The sequence below is a fragment of the Periophthalmus magnuspinnatus genome, chromosome 24 (genome assembly GCF_009829125.3).
Source record: "Periophthalmus magnuspinnatus isolate fPerMag1 chromosome 24, fPerMag1.2.pri, whole genome shotgun sequence".
NCBI classification, from domain to species: Eukaryota; Metazoa; Chordata; class Actinopteri; order Gobiiformes; family Gobiidae; genus Periophthalmus; species Periophthalmus magnuspinnatus.
This window is the reverse complement of record NC_047149.1, coordinates 4,028,602-4,048,176: the sequence shown is the minus strand read 5'-3', so window position 1 is coordinate 4,048,176 and position 19,575 is coordinate 4,028,602. Positions and strand designations below refer to the sequence as shown.

The window sequence follows — 19,575 nt, the reverse complement described above, 5'->3', positions numbered from 1 at the left end:
GATTTAATCATTTATAAATCAAGTTTGAAAATAAATGATAAGAGGTTTCCTTCAGGTTCTTGAATTTGATGTTGTCATAGTTTGAGATGGAGGGCAGGTCAGTGTTTTATTGGCGCAGCATACAGCCAGCTCACTGTTACTAGACAGCGAGTTGCGGGCGAATGTGACTGACACGGTAAAACTTTACAAATGAGGTGAATACTTCTCCCAAGGACGTTTGTGTGCTTATAAATGTAGGTCATTTAGTCTCAATGCTAATGCTAATTTCAAGACATATTACAGATTAAAATAAGCACATATAAAAAACACTGGGTAGACGTTACTTTGAATTTAAACTGGTTGTACTTTACCATGAAATATCCAAAAGATAAATTCACAGATGTTGCAATCGATCTTTTTTATGTTTTATTAGACCCAAGAACTCACTGTATTACAACATAAAGCTTCATTTTATCAATATACATCTTTTTAAATATGATTGCCCTATAGAATGTACTGATATCATCTAAAACCCAGCACATACTTCACTGTTTATATTTCTTTACTGTTTATTATGTTCATTTAACTAGACTAAATCCATGTTTTGAGTCTATTTCTTCCTCGATCCAGAGTCCAGATGACATAAGTCCGTTGTAATCCTCTCTCTGAGCTGGAGTGCTTTCCCCGGGACTCTCCACTGCTCCAGTCAGGGCCAGTGAGGCACTTTTTCCACCTCCATGTTGGAAACCTGATCTGGGCCAGACCCGGCTGTACTCTCCAACCACAGGCAGAGTGTCACATGACGCCCACCGCAAACCCGATCACACTCACAAGCGGAGAAAGTTGTGAAGACGAGCACTTTTGTCCTGAAATACAATCACAACGGCAGGGTTAGCTTTTGAGGTACACAACCAGCCAGTCCTGCCACGATCAACGACGTCTATAATATTGTTAAAAAAATATTAGCTGTAATAAATAAACAGCAGAGTGAAACTGTTTAGTCGTTAGTTTGCGTCTGTAATGAGTCATAGAAGTTATTCATTCAACCTTTTACGGCTATGACCTTTTATGTATGACCAAAAAATAACCAAAACTTTCCCAGTAGTGCAAAAAAAATGTACACACGAAAAATTTTGACCCCTGAAAAATATTGTTCCAGTTTGAAATACTGAACGATAAGTTGATTTAGTGATTATTGTGACAGGTCTACTACCAGTCAAAACACACCTGCTTTTTCAGTGTATTTCCTCTTTAAGTTTACCACTAACTCAAACCCTTTGCTTTGTCGATACCTCTGCAAACCCCTGACCTTCTCTCAAATATCTTTTCAATGAATTCACATAAAATGGTTTTCACTTCACAGCTGTGCCGCATCAGGGTCATGAAATACCAAACGTGCAAAACAGTGATCAAAGAAAGAGTGGCTATTTTTAAAAATTGAAAACAAGTTTGGAGTTCATTTTAGTTTACTTCATTCCATATGTGTCATTCATAGATTTGATGTCTTCAGTGAGAATCTTCAACGGAAATAATCATGGAAATAAAGAAGAAACATAAGTGCGTCTAAACTTTTGACTGGTAAATATTGGTATTGGCCACAGCAACAGGCCAAATGTTGGATATTGGTATCGGCAAAAAACAAATAATAATAATAATAATGATAATGATAATCCATGTCGGCCCATCCCTAATACAAACAGAATAGAAAATTAAAATCTATCATTGTCTGCTGTATAAGTCAGATTGTGCATTTTTCCCAGAGGAGGAACTAGTTAGAGATACTCACAAATACAAATACTGTAATTGGGTCATTTTTTGAGTAGATTTTTAAACATTGATGGAAAATGTTTGGACCATTTGTACTTAAGTAAAATGTGCTCAAGTATAAGTGCTGTTGCCAAACGTTAACATTAACTAACTTTAAAAAGTATGCATGAAAAGTAATAGTACAGTACAGTACAGTTCAGTACAGTTACTAGTACATTTCAGTTTTAGTCACAGTTTAGTTTTTTGTTTTGTTTTTTTATACCAAAAATTGACTAAAACAATAGCATGTTTTGTTTCATTTTGGTTGAGTTTATTGCACTGAAAAACTTGCATCTCAACAAACCTGACGCTTATTTGACTTTGTTTCTATGGAAATGCTGTTCCTTTGGCTATAATATTCCACAGTATGGCATAAAACGTATGTGTCTAGATGTAGAATGTGCTGAAGTATGATTTTAACTTTCTGTTTCCATGGAATCATACAGATGACAGTCCACCTTCAGAAAGTTACGTACTATCACTCAAAGTTGCTTTAAATAATAATTGGTCTATCCTCTGAGCTCTGGCCAATCAGAGCAGGCGATGCTGTGTTGTCATGTGTGCTTTGGACTGGCTCTCACTCCACTGATTTTAAATTTATCTAACTGCAATTACCACAAAAATGACTTGTGTAAAGTGTTCAGGGACAGTGTGACTCCTCCTCTGCTCTGTGTGGTATCAGATCCAGTACGGTGGCGCATGATTGTCCTTTTAGGTTTAAACAAACTGGATTTCAGAATTGAAACTGGCAACCCAAACGAGAGACTCTTGTGAGGCTCATTCTGCTTTCTGATAATCGTCTTGAACCAAAACACCAAATTAAAATATAAGATGTGTCTGAACGTCCAAACTACTCCGCCGACTTAGGGCACTATTTAGGAGTAACACGATTTTTAATGGTGTCTGAATGTGCATTTTTTCACTACAGGTGAGAAAGTAGTGCACTCAAAATTTCCCACAATGCACCTTGAAAAGTATTGTCCAGCACTGGTCACTAGACCGGTCAATATAGACCACAATGCATTGCGAGAGTCGGAAAAACACCAGTGAACAGCGACAGATCATAAACTGGACACAACATGACTGAATGAAACAGATAGAAGTGCTGGGTTATCGCACTGTTGATCCTGATTATGAATAAAACACTAAATAATTGCTATGTAAAATTGCTAGCGTTAGCCACGTAACTTAGCTTGAGCTGTTAACAGAGCAATAATTTCCACATCTCAGATAAAAACAGGAATAATCCAATCCCTTTACGTGCGATCCAGCTTGACAAAAACATATACGGTTATTACTATTAGTCCATATATTTGTGCCGGTCCATTCTGATCATTATTTATAACAGAAATCAAGTTTTATCAGAGCTTAACCTTTAGACATTTTTTCACCCAGACGCCAGAGTCACGTGACCTGAAAGTAGCGAGCTGTGGATCTGTGAGTGATCTGTGCAGGGCTGTGTAGTGAACGAGGGGTTATGGGTTTAGGGGGGACATTTGGACACAGCCATAAACAACTTGACCGTCACTTATGATGTTTGTGTCATTAAAAATAAATCTGCAGTACATTATCTTACATACACTTCTGCCAGCGTCTCCATTCATACATCTGTTCCGTCCCTCTGCGCCTAATCAAATCTCCTCAAACTGTGTGTACCAAACATGCCGCTACGCAAACAAAGCATCATGTCTGTCAGCGTGTGGCCAGCCCGTAGTCTTTCAAAGTGACTTTCTCCACGCCCCCCCTCCCTCCATCCTGTCGCTGTAACCCGAGAGCCCAGAGGAGAGGCAGGTTTCGGGGATGCTCGGCCTTTGGCGCCATGCTGTTTAGTGACCACACATACACTGGAAGAGCTGTGAGAAACCGAGTCTTATGGAGGTACCAGTGAACCTTAGAACCTGTGTGAAGTGTGGGTGTCTAGACTGTACTGTTGTCACGATATTAACATTTCAAACTCGATTTCGACACTAAGGAATAGACCAGATTCTGATACTGATTCTGATGCCACAATGAAGCATGATTTTCTACATTAAATAGTAGTACTTTGTTTTCTATTTCCATGTCCTCATTGTGCAGTAGGTTCATAGTGGTCCATGTGCATACACTAGTCTATGTGTCTTATACTTGTTAAAGATACAGCTCAACATCATTCTAAACATATTCAGGGAAGGTTCATTTCTGTCCTGTGAACGTGACCTTTTTAGCATCGATACTTGCTCAAATGTGTATCTAGTTTCAGTTTGAGGGGGTCCAAAGTTATTCCTACCATGCTAACAGCACACTTCCTGGTTTGTGGGTGATAAAATGCTTTATAATTAGATGCAGACAGTACACAGCAGTCAGATTTGAGTCTATGCTACAGTTTTTTAAAATACAGTTGTCCCTCGATATATCGCAGTTCACCGTGGTTTGAACTTTGAGAGTGTTTAAACAAGAGAGAAATGTGAGAAAATGTTAACGCCTGTGTGAGAAAAGTGTATAAAGTGTGTGGTGAGGGGTTTTACAGCTGCCAAACTGATAGAATAACTGTACAAAATAAAGCTGACTACTTTGCGGGTTATTTTTAGAATGAAACCCCCACGATAAACGAGGGACCACTGTACATAAATACACCCATTGTACTGTCTTAGGTGAAAAGCGTTGGCTGTGAGGTCTCGTACAGTCTGTGGAGGTGTGCTCAGTTGCTCAGTTGCTCAGTCGGTAGAACAGTTCCCCTCTGACCATTCCATACTGCTGTTGTGTCCTCGGGCAAGAAACCTTACCTATCTCAGCTCCACTGTTTGTGTACACTGGTGTATGGTGGGGGGGTGTGAACTGGATGAGTTGCATTTATCGAACAAAATTGCTCAAAAAGTTCATGGAAGTCATTTGTTCCACATTGAAACGGGCGCCTCACCACAGATCTGACCTGTCGCTTGGTTTGATGGCTACCAGAGTCGATAGTAGCTCAGTTGATGCGTTTGACCCGGACTGGCAGCCACGTTTCTTTCATTTAATCTCAAGGCAGATGTGGAAATTTTGGTTTTGTGTCATTTAAGTTTAAGATAACTTTTATAGTCTCCAAATAGAAAATTCAGCAGCACAGGGATAAAAAAAGAGTCCCTCCTCTGTGTAAACATGCATCAAATGAGGACTGCCAGGTCTAAAATAAGCATCAGGAAGTGAAAAAAGTATATTTACAGCACTGGAATAATCAGATAACCCAGTCGATCAAAACACCTGGTGACACGTGTCAGTGGATCAATGGATTTTTAGAGTAAATGTTGTTTTTGGAAACACTGTAGAACGCAATAATAATTCTTTAAATCGGACCTACCTCAGAGATTTTAACCATAAATACTGTGATTTAAACATAATGATGTTACATTTGCATAATAATAATAATCTCATAACTCCAGAAATCAAATTAAAATGAGATTTTTGCTCTGCCTATAAACTCTATGGTCCTGAAGTATATCCCAGTACTGCCTAGTATTCACTTGTACACAGTCCTATTTATTTTGTAATGAATCCTGCACTTTTGGATCCCCTCTGCTCCTCCTCATCCTCTTCCACCCTCCCTCTCCTCTCTCCCCTTTCTCTCTCTTCTCTCCTTCTCCTCCGTCGCTCTCCTGTTTCCCAGTACATACAGCCTAGTATTCGCTTGTACACAGCTCTTGTTTATTTTGTAATGAATCATGCACTCTGCCCTCTCCTCCTCCGCCCTTTCCTTTTTCCCTATATCTCTTTTCTCCCTTCCCTCTCTCCCTCCCTTGCCTCTCTCTATCCCTCCCTCTCCTCTCCTCTCTCCTCTCTCTGTCCCTCCCTCTCTTCCTCTCCTCTCTCCCTCTCCTCTCTGTCTTTCCCTCTCCTCTCTCTTGTCTCTGTCCCTCCCTCTCTCCCTCTCCTCCTCCTCTCTGGTCCAGATGTTGTTTCGACCCCGGTCTTGTCTTTGCGTCTCTCTAAACCTCTATGTTCCTGCTTTAGCTCTGACTGTGTCCAAAAACAGTAATAGTTGTAATATTAGTTTGAAAAATATTCTCAGAAGGGTGTGTTTGGTCTGGACTCACTCTGGTCCTGGTTTAGACCTGTAGTTTAGGTTTAGTCTCCTCTCTCTCTCCCTTCATCGCTTTCCCTCTCTCTCCTCCTCCATCTCCTCCTCAGTCCTCCTTCCCTCCTTATCTTCTCTCCCTATATCTTCTCTCTCTCTCCCTCTTCTATCTCCTCCCCTCCCTCTAGTACTGAGAGTCCGCTCCTCTCATTCTCTCCCTCTCCTCTCCCTATCTCCCACTCAAATCCTCCTATCCCACTCTCTCCTCTTCTCTCTCCTTCTCACTTCTCCCTCCATTCTTCTCTTATCTCTTCCCCTCTTTCTACTCCTCAGACTCTCCTCCTCTCACTCTCTCTCCCCCTTCCGCTCCTCTCTCAATCCCTCCCTCTGCCTTCTCTCTCTCCCTTTCTCTCACCTCTACTCTCTGCCTTCCACTCTCTCATCTCCTTCCCTCTCTGTCCTTCTCTCTCTCTTCTCTCCTCTCCTCTAACCCTTCCTCTTCTCCTCTCTTCTATAACCCTCCCTCTCCTCCTTCCTCTTTGCTCTCTCCCTCTCCCCCACCTCTCTTCTCTAATCCTCCCCTCTCCTCTTTCCTCCTCTCTCCCCCCTCTTATCTAACCCTCCCTCTCCTCCTTCCTCTCTCCTCTCTCTTTTTTCTCCCTGCCCCCCTCCTCCCTCTCTTTTCTCTTCCCTCCCTCTCCTCTCTAATCCTCCATCTCCTCTCTCTTTCCCTCTCCTCCCTCTCTTCCTCTTCCCCTCCCTCCTCGTTCTCTCTCCCTTTCCCCCTCCTCCCTCTCTTTTCTCTCTCCTTCCATCTCTTCTCTAATCCTCCCTCTCCTCAATCTTTCCTGCTCTCTCTCTCTCCTGCCTCCTCGTTCTCTCCCTCCCACCTCCCTTTCTTTTCTCTCTCCCTCTCTCTCTTCTCTAACCCTCCCTCTCCTCCTTCCTTCCTTTCTTCTCTCTCTATCCCCCTCCCCCCTCTTCCCTCTCTCTTTCCCTCTTTTCTCTCCCCCTCCTGCCTCTCTCTCTTTTCTCCCCCCTCTTTTCCCTCACTCTCTCTTCTCTCCTCTCCCCCTCCTTTCCTCTCTTCCTATCTTTTCCCTCCCCCTCCTTCATCTCATTTCTCACCCCCTCCTCCCTCTCTTTTCTCTCCCTCTCTTTCTCTCTCCCTCTCCTCCTCCTCCCTCTCTTTTCTCTCCCTCTCTCTTCTCTCTGCTCTCCCCTCTCCCTCTCTCTCTTTTCTCCCCCCTCTTTTCTCTCACTCTCTCTTCTCTCTTTTCTCTCTCTCTCTTTCTCTCTTTTCTCTCCCCCTCTCTTCTCTCTGCTCTCCCCCTCCTTCCTCTCTCCCCCCTCTTTTCTCTCACTCTCGCTTCTCTCCTCTCCCCCCCTTCCCTCTCATTCTGTCTTTTCTTTCCCCCTCCTCCCTCTCTTTTCTCTCCCTCTCTTTCTCCCTTTTCTCTCCCCCTCCTCCCTCTCTATTCTCTCCCTCTCTCTTCTCTCTGCTCTCCCCCTCCTCCCTCTCTCCCCCCTCTTTTCTCTCACTCTTTCTTCTCTCCTCTCCCCCTCCTTCCCTCTCTTTCTGTCTTTTCTCTCCCCCTCATTCATCTCTTTTCTCTCCCCTCCTCCCTCTCTTTTCTTTCGATTTCTCTTCTCTCTGCTCTCCCCCTCCTCCCCCCTCTCTTCCCCCCCTCTCTTCTCCTCCCTCCCTCCCTCCCTCTCTCCAGATGTTGTTGCTATAGCGTACAACCCTCTTTGGCCCAAATCAAAGGGTCTCTGTATTCCCGCTTTAGCTGCGGTGGCTGCGTCCAAAAACATGTCGGAGCGCGGGCCTATCCTTAACACCGGAGCGGGATCTTTCCATGGCGGGATCGTGTTACCGCGGTTACGCTGTGCTCCGCGAATAATCCAGACTGCGACAAAGAGCGCTTAGATTTCCATTCCACATCAGGTGTCCAAGCAAAGGTCAAAGTTCAGGGACGTCGGAGTTTATTTTTTTACAGTGATGGCTCGCAGAGGTGTTACGAAACCAGACACTCAAATAATGTCTAAGTCTAGTAGTGCTGTCATCTGAAAGAATAGACTCGATACTCGATACCGATACTACAATGATAATAAAAACACTCTTTCTTTAGCTGGGTAGTACTCAGTTACAGTTACGTGTAACAGTACTCTTACTTGAGTAAAAGTTGTGTTCCTCTTCCCTCTGTGAGTGAGTCTAAAGTGACTTGACCTTTATGTAACGATATGAAATGATTTGAACATTTGTGTTTCTTGCAGCTCCTTCAGATATGATTTAGTTTGTCTCATGTGTCTGTTGGAAAAACTGTGAATTATTGAATGTTTGTCCTTCACATTAGATTCACTTCAAATTATAAATCAAATGTTACGTCCCAACTGTTCTCTTACTTGAGTAGTACTTTTCCCCAATACTTTTGACTCTTACTTGAGTCATTTCATGGACCACTATCCTTCCTTCTACTTCTACTTGAGTAATATTATTTTGAAGTAACGTTGCTCTTACGTGAGTACAGTTCTTGGTTACTCTCCCTCCTCTGAATAAGTGTGTACTTCTTTGTTTGTATTTGAGGAGTTCATTTTCAAGAACAGATAAGAACCATTTGAAAAAGTCATCAGAGGCTCAAAGCCAAATGTATTTTACTGCTATCCAAATATAATCCTGTCTGTTCCTGATAAAATCCACCATTAGACAAAAAAACGTTTTATCATGTTTTTATTTAATATCTGGTTTTACTATTCAGCTCTTCATTTGTACTTTTTGTATTTAGCCATCGCACTCAACCAATGTTGTTTATGTCGAGAGCGGGATTCAAACTGACAACCTTTAGATCAGTGGACACTCAGAGCTACCATTGTACTGCTCAAGTAAGAGTAACTTAAACAGTAACTGATTTATTATTTGACAGTCTGTACAGTACAGAATGTGTTCAGCCAAATATACATAAACGTTGGATCGCAGTGTGACTCTGAAGTGCTGTGTGTTTGCAATTTGTTTTCTCCCCGACAAAACCCACAATGTCGATGAAACGTTCTGCACTGACAAAGACGCCTACGAAGGTTTGAACTTTGAGAGTGTTTAAACAAGAGAGAAATGTGAGAAAATGTTAATGCCTGTGTGAGAAAAGTGTATAAAGTGTGAGGTGAGGGGATTTACAGCAAAAAACATATGGAATATCTGTAAATAATAAAGCTGATACTTCACAGATTTTGCCTTTTGTGGGTTATTTTTAGAACATAACCCCCGCGATAAATGAGGGACCACTGTAGTTTGAAATCATATTCTCAGTCCTGATGTCGACTTGGTCCAGTTCTAGTCCAGCTTTGTGTGTGTGTGTGCGTGCGTGTGTGTGCGTGTGTGTGTGTGTGAACTTGTAGAGGATAGTGAAGTGGCATTGGAGCTTGGACTAATGTGAATGTGAGTAGATCGAAGCCAAAGGATTACTCAGATCCAACTCTTTAACACATATCAGATACTTGTGAACATCTTCAATGTCCTTGTGTCCTTGGGCAAGACATTTCATCAACATATCTCTCTCTCTCTCACTCTTAAATTCAGAGTAGCTGTCATAGAGAAGATGATTGTTTACTTTCTAAATGTTCATTCTCGTTTCTGACAGCAGAGGGCGCTCCAGTGGCTAAATGCCTCATTAGAAACAGAGGTGAAGTTTTTAAAGTGTATTTTCCAAATGCAGATGTTTTGTAGGTCTCACATAGTTTTCTGATCTCTGTTCTAATGTTGTTTTCTCATCACAAACACACCTGGAGTTGTGTTTTGTTTCTTTCACACGTTTAACACACAAACACTGCAGATTTAGGCTTCTAGTTCTTCTCTCTAACTGAAAATGCTCTGTTCCACCGTATGATGTCATCATGTGGTAATACAGGAAGTACTCCACTGTGTTTTTAAACTCCATACATCTTCACTAGAATCATTTGGATGATTTCAGTCCAGGAATTGTCAATCTCTACTGAAGGTGAAAAGTAGATGTTAACTTGAAAACTACCACTTCATGACATCACAAGGTGGAACAGAGTGTTTTTACAGCTCACAAGAGTCAGTTTTTTTAAAGCATGTTTTTTTTTAATGGTTTCTACATTTGTGCACCAAGGAAAGTCTAAATCCAATAATAATAACACAATGGCAACTGTAATAATAACTAAAAGGAACTAGAACTCAATTATTGGGCTAAATAAAAAAATAAACAATAATTTTGTTTACATTTATTAAGAGGGATGTTATCTTTTGAAATAATGTGGCTCGGTGGAAGAAGTGTCTTGCCCAAGAATACAACAACAGTATGCACTTTTCGGAGCTGGGATTGGAACCACTGACCTTTGGGTTGGTGGGTCTAACATTAAATGATTACTTCTTCAGATGAGATTTACATATCATTTTGTTTTCATACACAGTTTATTTGCACTTGCACATGTTTGGCTACAGTTTGCTTGACCTGGAATGTTCCGCAGTATGGCATTAAACAGATCTGTCTAGAATTGATTTCATTACGGTGTTTTTATTGCTTAAAAACACCTTGGAAAACATGCCTTCCTACTCAGAGTGGGCTTGCCTCTCCACAGATCCAGCCTGTAACTTGGCTTTCAACTCTGGATTTCCCCATTTTTACCAAATCATGACATCACAAGGTGGAACAGAGCACTTTGAGCTTTGGAGTTGTAGACAGACTAATAATAAAGGACCAAAACGTGCTGTGTCTTGTGGTTATCTTGTAAATTTCTACCAGTGTATTTGTCCACTGTGAGATGAAGTCCAGACCGGGTTGGACTGCTTTGACCTCATCAGACAGTCCAAAGTCAGGACAGATGTGGAGGATCTTCTTCCGTGGGGTGGGGTTCCTCTGAGTCTCTGTTGTGGTCTCTGCTCTTCTGTAACTGTGGGAGGCAGCAGTGGGTCGGGTCTCTGGGCGTGTGACGGGGCAGTGGACAGAACGCGTCAGCCTGTTTTGTCTAAAGTTACGATAAAATTCTGATCATTTCGTCATGCTGATTGTGAGTCACTGTTTCTGTGTTTGATGCAACTGTTGGCTTAAACACTTTTCCTATTGGTCAGCCTCTGGGGGAGTGACAGCTGGACTTAAATAGAAAAAGAAAAAATCTAATCTGTCACTGGACAAAAAGTTGAAGTGAAGACGTTTCAGTCGACAGAATTTTTCTTTTACTATGGATCAGACCTGGACGACTGATTTGACAGATTCGTATATTTGTCTAATTGTTTTTATTATTTTTATTATTTTTATCTATTTATACAGGAAGAGCCCAGTGATAGCAGTAACACTATCCTTCTCATAGGCGCCATGTCCTTGCAATGTATTCCATTTACTGTATTTTCTACTATACGTCGCTCTGGAGTATAAGTCGCACCAGCCAAAAAATGCATAATAATAAAACAAAAAAGATATATAAGTCGCTCTGGAGTATAAGTCGCACCAGCCAAAAAATGCATAATAATGAAGAAAAAAAACATATACGTCGCATTTTTTGAGGAAATTTAGACAAAGAACAGACATTTTATCCTTAAAGGCGTATTATAATAACAACAATAAAATAGAGAACAACAGGCTGAATATCAGTACATCACAGCAACGTAACACACTTATATTTATTCAGCTACATGAAGCACAGACAGAACTGAACATGTGTCTGGTTTGTTAACATGCAATATTAGCAGTTAATCAGATAAATAAAACATAAAAAACAAGCTAACAAGTTTACTCTGGATCTCACTCCAAATCACTATATCCATTGAATTCTTCTTTAATAACTTCACATATAAGTTACATCTGAGTGTAAGTCACACCCCCAGACAAACTATGAAAAAAAGTGTGAGTTATCGTCCGGAAAATACGTTATGTGAAGCTAAATAACCAAAAGCTTTTTTCCCACTCCATTTTAGACATAGACAATAATGTGATCTTGCATTAAAAGTTCCTTATCAAAGTTAAATAAACGCGTGAGATATTGAGTCAGTCTGTCGTCGTAGTCTCTTATAAATACATTTATACAGTGTTGTTCTTTCAGATAGCGATGGACAACCTACTTCTCCATAGAGTGAACAGTGATGGGTTTAATGTCATCGCCTGTTATGAAACAAAGGGCTGAGCGATTATAACTTTACATCAGTTAAGTGTCAGTCTGTGAGGAAAAGTAGAAAACAAAAGTTGAAAAATGCCAGAAGTTGCTGTGAGTTGTACAACAGAATCCCTCGACTTATGTCATCAACTCCAACCAATCTCATTCCCATTTCTGCACAAGGAAAGCACTTTTCTGACAGTTTAAACATTGATTTAACAAAATAATGGTGTTGTCACTAACTTTTATTTGTCAGATCATAACTACTGTGTAATTTAGACACGTTTTGGCCTTTGTTTACGTTACAGTTGCTAGGTAACACATGTCTACGTATGTCATAGCTGCTGCCCATGTCCAACCAGGAAGTAAAAGTACTGTGTAACCACGAAAATGACAAAACTAGAAAAGATTTTGAGTCAATATGTTAACTCTGATTTAGAGCAGGGGCATCAAACTCATTTTCACCAAGGGCCACATCAGCAAAATGGCCGCTATGAAGGGCCAGATGTAACTGTACGGCAGTGTAAATATCACTAAATGTAACCGAATGTCGACATGGAGTGTACCGACACCGCCTCATAACACAAAAAACAGACAGGTTTTTCTCCTCAAAGCACAAACTTGTATTCACCTTCACCTTTCTTCCTTCCAACTTCCTTCCACGCCGACAATTTTCCTCTTCATGAACATTTTGTGATTATTATTTGCAAATATTTCTCACTTCATTGCTCTCACTTGCTGGGAAAATCTTATTAGTTTATTGTCAGTGCAAACATTAAAGCAGCATAGACTTATTTTAAAATGACAGTCATGCCTTTGAATTTAACTTCTCGAGGGCCACATAAAATGACGTGGCGGGCCGCATTTGACCCCCGGGCCTTGAGTTTGACACATGTGATTTAGAGAAATGAGTAGTCGTACGCAATCAGAGCAAAGTGTGAATTTTCAGAAGAAGTAGAAGTCTTTACTAAACTTAAAAGTGTGCATTGTTTTGGAAAAAATCAATTTTTTTTTGTAACTCCAAGAAAACTGCGCTGTTCTTTAAGTCTACACGCCTCCCGCTCCTGTATGACGCCCTCTGAGTTTGCCGTTTCAGATCTTGCACTGAAGTTTAAGACTAGAGCGAGGTTAAACAGTGCGTGGGTCTGCTACTGACGACACAATCCTTATCAAATGACTGCGGTGAACAATGATATAACCCCAAATCATCAACATGTAACCATTGTTTTGTTGTGTCCTTCGGCAAGACACCCACATTTTCTACTCGACTCATGTTTCCTGCTCGCTGCATATGAGGTTACAGAGGGCGACACAGTAATAGAAGTAAAAAAACCTCAGATATAATGTCATTAAGCTCGTATAACGTCTAGTTTGGTAATATGTATGTAAGCCACCACCTTAGATAGCAGTAGCTCGAAGGTAGAAACATTTTCCCACTAACTTGAAATTTGGAGGTTAGATTTCCGCTCTCATTGTGTCCTTGACCCAAACACTTCCCCAAACTTTTAACATTTTTTCTCATTTTGACTACACATTACACGTTTTGATGCTGTAGCACTTTGTTCATCCTTAAAGGGCTTGTTACTGATTTTTTCATGCAATAAAGTAACATTTGTTTGGTCCCATAGCTAACACGCTAGCTGGCGCGTTCCAAACAGGAAGTGGGCATGGAATCATTTCCGGCTCCATCTGTGGCCTCTCTCTGTAACTGCTGCTGTCAGACTCGTTATTTTGGTCGCTATTTTGTCCGTAAATCAAGATATAAACATTAATAACAGACAATAAATCAGACGCCTTCTTTCCCTGTGGTTGCTCTGGCTAGCGTTAGCAACAAGTTTGATTGACATTGTTGCTCCATGCTAAACCAGTGGTGCGAAGGGGAAAGGGGCGTTACCTTCTCTCCCTCGCTCTGGAATGGATCTTTGGTTGCTGTGATGTTCTAAATTGGCCACTATAACCGCTCTAGCCTCGATTAGCTTCATTTGACTGGAGTCGAACGCTGTGGGTGACGTCACACTCACTTAGTCCACTTCTTTATACAGTGTTTTGCCCACATAAAATATATTGTAAAAGGTCAAATTTGAGACCACAGCGTGATGTTTGTATCTAAGTATAAAGCGTTTTTGTATCATCTGCAAACCCGGGAGTAATACTGACGCAGTGTTAGCTAGTTATGCTAGTTGTTGCTTCTGAAAACGGTTAAAAACACGTACAGTAAATACTCATCGCAGTGAATAATTACAAAGCTAGAAATGTGTTAGGAAAGTGAGGAATAACTTTGGACCATTGCAAACAATTCAGTTTTTCACATTTTAAGATGGTAAAAATCAGGTACAGCTCTTTTAATCCAGAAATATGACAGATTCTTTTGCCACATATTTTTTTCATGGACCAGAAAAGAGCAGAAATATCACTTTGTTCCCTTGTGTGGGAGATTACACTAGAGGTTTATTTCTGAGGTTCCTTTTAATAGTTTTAAAGGGCCCATATTACGCATTATATATTACTGAGTTCTTCTCTCAAACTGAAAATGCTCTGTTCCACCTTGTGATGTCATCATGTGGTAATACAGGAAGTACTCCACTGTGTTTTTAAACTCCATACACCTTACTAGAATCATTTGGATCATTTCAGTCCTGGAATTGCCAATCTTTGCTAAACACAGGGTAAAAGGTAACAGCTAACTTGAAATCTACCACTTCATGACATCACAAGGTGGAACAGAGCATTTTGAGTGTTGAAAATGTAACAGACTAATAATAAAGTGTGAATGAAACAAAACACAACTCCAGGTCTGTTTTTCATGAGGTAACAGCATTAGAACATGGCTAAAAGCATCACTTTTGTGTAATACAGGACCTATAATTACAGATACACCTGAGATTATAATTCAGCATGTCTCGGAACCAACATTTTATCAATTTTTTTTTAATACAGCTCCCACCTTTAGTCCTTATTGTCCCTCTCCGCCGTCTGTAGTGTAAAGGAATGACCCTAACCATCTGCCCCTAGAAAACGCTGCTTTGCTTCTCCTCTCAGTTTCCTCTGCCTTTATTTGGGACACTTTATAGCCCCGTGTAACCAGAGCCCTCCACTTGGGTATTCGCTGAGTGTTTGAAAGTGAAGCGCACTGGGACGGAGGGAAAGAGGAGAGGGGATAAACGACTCCCCTGCCGCGCGCCCCTTGTTTATGTTTGATCCCATGGTTGTGTGAGGGTCTATGGGAGCGCGGGGGAGACAGGGCCCAGATGTTCTTGGTTTTGTGAACGGGACACCACTAAAAGAATGGCGTTGGCGCAGATTGGCAGCCATCTTTCTTTGTCCTTATATGTGTGTAATCCTCAGTGTGCAGTAGGTTCATAGTGGTCCATGTGTGTGTACTAGTCTATGTGTCTTATACTTGTGAAACATATAGAGACACATCATTATAAATATATTCAGGAAAGGTTCATTTCTGTCCTGTGAATGTGACTTTTTTAGTGTCGATACTTGCTCAATTGAGTAGCTAGTTTTGATACTAGTTTTAGTATTGATTACTCTTATTTTCAATACTTTTGACAACCCTTTTTGTGATCAAATTTTTATTGAAGTATAGATCTCAACAGCAGCTATAAAGGTAACAATCCGATCACATTTTTTCCCCCTTTTCAAGCTCCCACCTCCCTATAATAATAATAATAATAATAATAATAATAATAATAATAAAAAAGACAAAATATAAAAAAACATCTAGAAATAATTCATTGAAATAATAATAATAATAATAATAATAATAATAATAATAATAATAATAATAATAATAATAATAATAATAATAATAATAATAATAATAATAATAATAATAATAATAATAATAATAGAAAAAGTAAAATAATGAAAATAATCCCGTCCAGGTTTAAATTCCTTCCATACAGTAATTACAAAACACAAAAACAGATCTCGATTCAGATCTCCATTTTGATTACTAAGTTGGACCAGCAGGAAATGTTTTTGTCTTTTGCTCCATGTGTTCGAGCAGCAGAAAGCTCCAGCTGAACTATTTCTCGGTAAGATAAAGGCCACCCTTTCACAGTCAGAGGTTGAAGTGACTTCCAACGGCGTAAATACTTTTGACAACTTTAACTGTGAAAAAAGTATTCATAAACATTGAAATTGAGACTGTTTTAGAGACTGCTATCTTTAAAATCTCTTTATTAAACCAGGACTTGTTATTGAAGTAAATAATCTGCATCTCTGTCTACACTACAGGCCTGAACAATTTAGTAAAAACAAATCAAACTGTATTTTTTCTGACCAGCATTGCAATTGTAATTTACAGGATTTTCTTCAAAGTTGACTTTTTAAACGCATCCAGAGGAATTGACAAAAACACAAAAGCTGACAAGAAGCGAGCATCACATTTCAGAACATGTTTGTACAGATCTAAACTACAGGGATAACAGTTTTTATGCCGAATCAGACAGGAGATTTCATTGTTTATCGAGGAAAATTGCTGTGTTTGAGACTTGCTAATTATGACTATTCAAATAGTGATTTTAACTTGATTGCGATTCATCTTGCAGCCCTACTACACTTTTGTTTTGTGTGTGTAGGCCTGACCTGCTAACACATTTGGAATTGCAATATGCTACTGAAGAAAATGTGGATGATAAATGATATATAATATTGTAAAGAATCTATGCAAAAAGGGCTGCAAAGTTTTTGAAATAAAAGCATTTCCTCCACAAACAAGTTTAGCTTTACCAGATTTTTTTTTCTAGTTCATTTTAAACTTTTTGCAGTGTTTCAAAGTTACTCCTCACTTAACTTATGCATTCTGAGCATCCTGGTTATTCAACATGATGAGTTTATAAGCATTTTTCACTTTCAGAGACGGTTTTGCTGTCAAAGTAATGCTAACAACAACTACTAGAATGCTAACCCCACTTTTTCTGATTATCGGACAATAAATCTCCTTATAATTAGATGCAGACGGGACGCAGCAGATGTATTTTGACCTCAAGAGCTGCTTATGCAATATCTGTACTGGGACAAGACAAATTTAGTTTAAATACGTGAAAAAAAATCAGGTACAGGCTCTTTAAAGCGACGGTATTATGCTAAATCGACTTTTTAATGTTTTCTTTTTCATCAAAAACATGTCTGAAGAGGTTTTAGATGGTATCCATGCATGTTTGAGTAATCTAGCGATCTCTCCTGGGCCCTATTCGAATCCTTCTTTTAGTTAGCTGTAAGATTCTGTCCATAAATATACAAACGACTTCACAAACCTGACGCGATGTGTAGTAGTTCCATGCGCTCTGATTGTGTTGTGATGCCATTCAGAAGGTGGAGTGACTTAGCACGGAGAGCAAAGACAGGTGATACTCAGAGTGTCACAAAACGAAAACTTACTTAACATGTTAATACGTTGTTTTGGGCAAATTTATCATTTCCAAAACAATAAAAGGAAACATGGTGATGTAAATATGTTTTGTGTTAGCTGTTAATACCCCATAGAAGTGTAATCCTCCCTCTTAAAAAAACAAAAACTTGAGCTGTAATAAATAAATAGCCAAATGAAAGTGAATGTTAGCGCGAGGGAGACAGGGCCCAGATGTTCTTGGTTTGATGTCTCTCAACACAGCAGTCATGTGAACGCAACTCCACTAAAAGCATGGCTCGGAGTGTTTAGATAAGCACCAGCGGATTAGAATGTCCAGGGAGGAGGGGGGCAGGTAATCGGATACAGTTCAAATGAGACGTCTGTTTTTCCAAAGGCTACACAAGTTTGTACAAATGTGATATTGATCTAAGACATATAGTTACCCATATCTGATAGTGTAAAGATAGGCTAATGTGTAGAGCAAAACAGGAATAAACTGACTCTGAAACAGGTCTAGACTAGAGCTGATCCAGATGAAACCAGGTCTGAACCGGGACATGATCAGTTATAGGGACCGAAGAAGTTATGAACACGAATGACCCAGGACTGATCCATGACAAAATCAGTCTTAAACAAAAGGATTCATTTACTAAACAGTTACTGCAACTAAATTACCCATCACCCAAGACTAATGCAAACCAAAACCAGGAATGAACAAGTTTTTAACCAGGACTAAACAATGTCTGCAGGACTAAACAGACTTCTCCAGGGCACTCCCGTTTCCCCCATCAACCCAAAATATGCACAACAGGTCAAATCCTCTAGCGAAGGTACTCCCGACCAAGACTAGCTCAAGATCTGGAGATGGGTCAGATTCCAGAGGTCCGATTTTGTTTTATTTATTTGATTTGTTTTCATGTCCCGGAGTGGACAGGGGGAATAAACGGGTCAAATAATGACTCAGGCACAGTCCACACTTAATATAGCTCAATAGACCGAGCCAAACAAACAGAAACTGTAAACAAACAGGTGTGTTAGCTTTAGTGTAGTTAGCTCCTCCCTTCAGACAGATATAAGGCAGTGTCCAGCAGTATCTGACCAGAACTGAAGAAACGGCTTTGATGAGCAGCAAAACGTTTGTCCAGTTGACAGAATTGAATTTTTCTTTTGCCACTTAACCTAAAAAAAAAAAAAAGGACTTCATGACATTCTCACTCACGACAGAGTATAAGGGTCATATTGAGGCACTACAAGAATTAAGTCGTAACATTTAGAGATTACCAAAAATGAAGTTGATATTTAATGACTTAGGGCTTGATGCCAAATCAAAGTGAACGCTGACTGCAAAAGACCGGTGCTGAGATGAGTTATAAGCCTACATAAATGCCCATAATGGAGGTCAGACTTTGAAATGCTGATATTTTACACGTCCCATCTGTTTGTGAGTTATTAGACAGATCGCCACCGCAGTTTAGCTGCCACTGCTCCGCTCGAACGCATCAATCACAAACTGCTGAATGAACTAGGCTGCATTTCTCCTCGTGCAGTGACCAAACTGTTGCTTAAACAAAGCCTGCAGAGTGTGGCGCCCCTGAGGCTCATTGGACGGGACACAGGCTGTGCTCCGAGCCACAAACAGGTGGAGGAGTCTCAGGGCGATCTTTACCCATACTCCGCTTAGCTTCACTTCTCTACTGTTCTAAATGTAGGCCACTTTGCATAATCACCATGCAAAGATGTGCTGATTGTTGATAACTTCAGCCCCTCGTTATGGGCTTGTGGAGCCGTGGCACTGGACAGCCTCTGTTTTACTCACAGATTATAATGTAGCCTAATCCCTCTAGCCCCTGAGCTCCTGTTTCTGTCTCTCTGTCTCTGTCAGATGTGAACAGGTTAGTCCAACACACAGAGCTGAAACTGGTTTCAGTCCCTGATCCCAAATTGTTTATACAGAGATGACCACATCATACTGTCCTCGCTGTTCCCCAGTGAGGGTCTGGAGCACTTTGCACACTCCTTATCCATGGATGTTTTAGGTAGACTGAACCTGGTTGTGCACAGCTCCACCTGCAAACACGTTTAAAGAATGGCAGAAAGCTCAGAGCCAAGAGAATGGATTAATGGTGAAAATCATGTCAAGATTCTTACATCTGAATCTGTCTGTAGATCAGAGCACGACCAGTGTCCTGCCCCGGAGCACTCAGTTACACACAGAGGCGCATGGAGGTCCTCCCCGGGGAAATGATTCAACAGTTGTTAATGTTTAAGGCCAGCAATATAAAGTACGCCC

At 40.4% G+C, this 19,575-nt stretch overlaps 2 protein-coding genes across 3 annotated transcripts in view; both read left to right on the top strand.

Annotated features, from left to right (window-relative positions):
• LOC117393204 (microtubule-associated protein futsch-like) overlaps window positions 1-2,890 on the top strand; it is a 299,761-nt gene extending 296,871 nt beyond the window's left edge. The window contains exon 26 of the mRNA XM_055232212.1: window positions 2,881-2,890. The gene's annotated coding sequence lies outside the window, so the exon portion shown is untranslated. The remainder of the gene's footprint in view (window positions 1-2,880) is intronic.
• The window catches only part of sobpb (sine oculis binding protein homolog (Drosophila) b), a 66,012-nt gene that overhangs the window by 39,068 nt on the left and 7,369 nt on the right, over window positions 1-19,575 (top strand). The window lies entirely within an intron of this gene.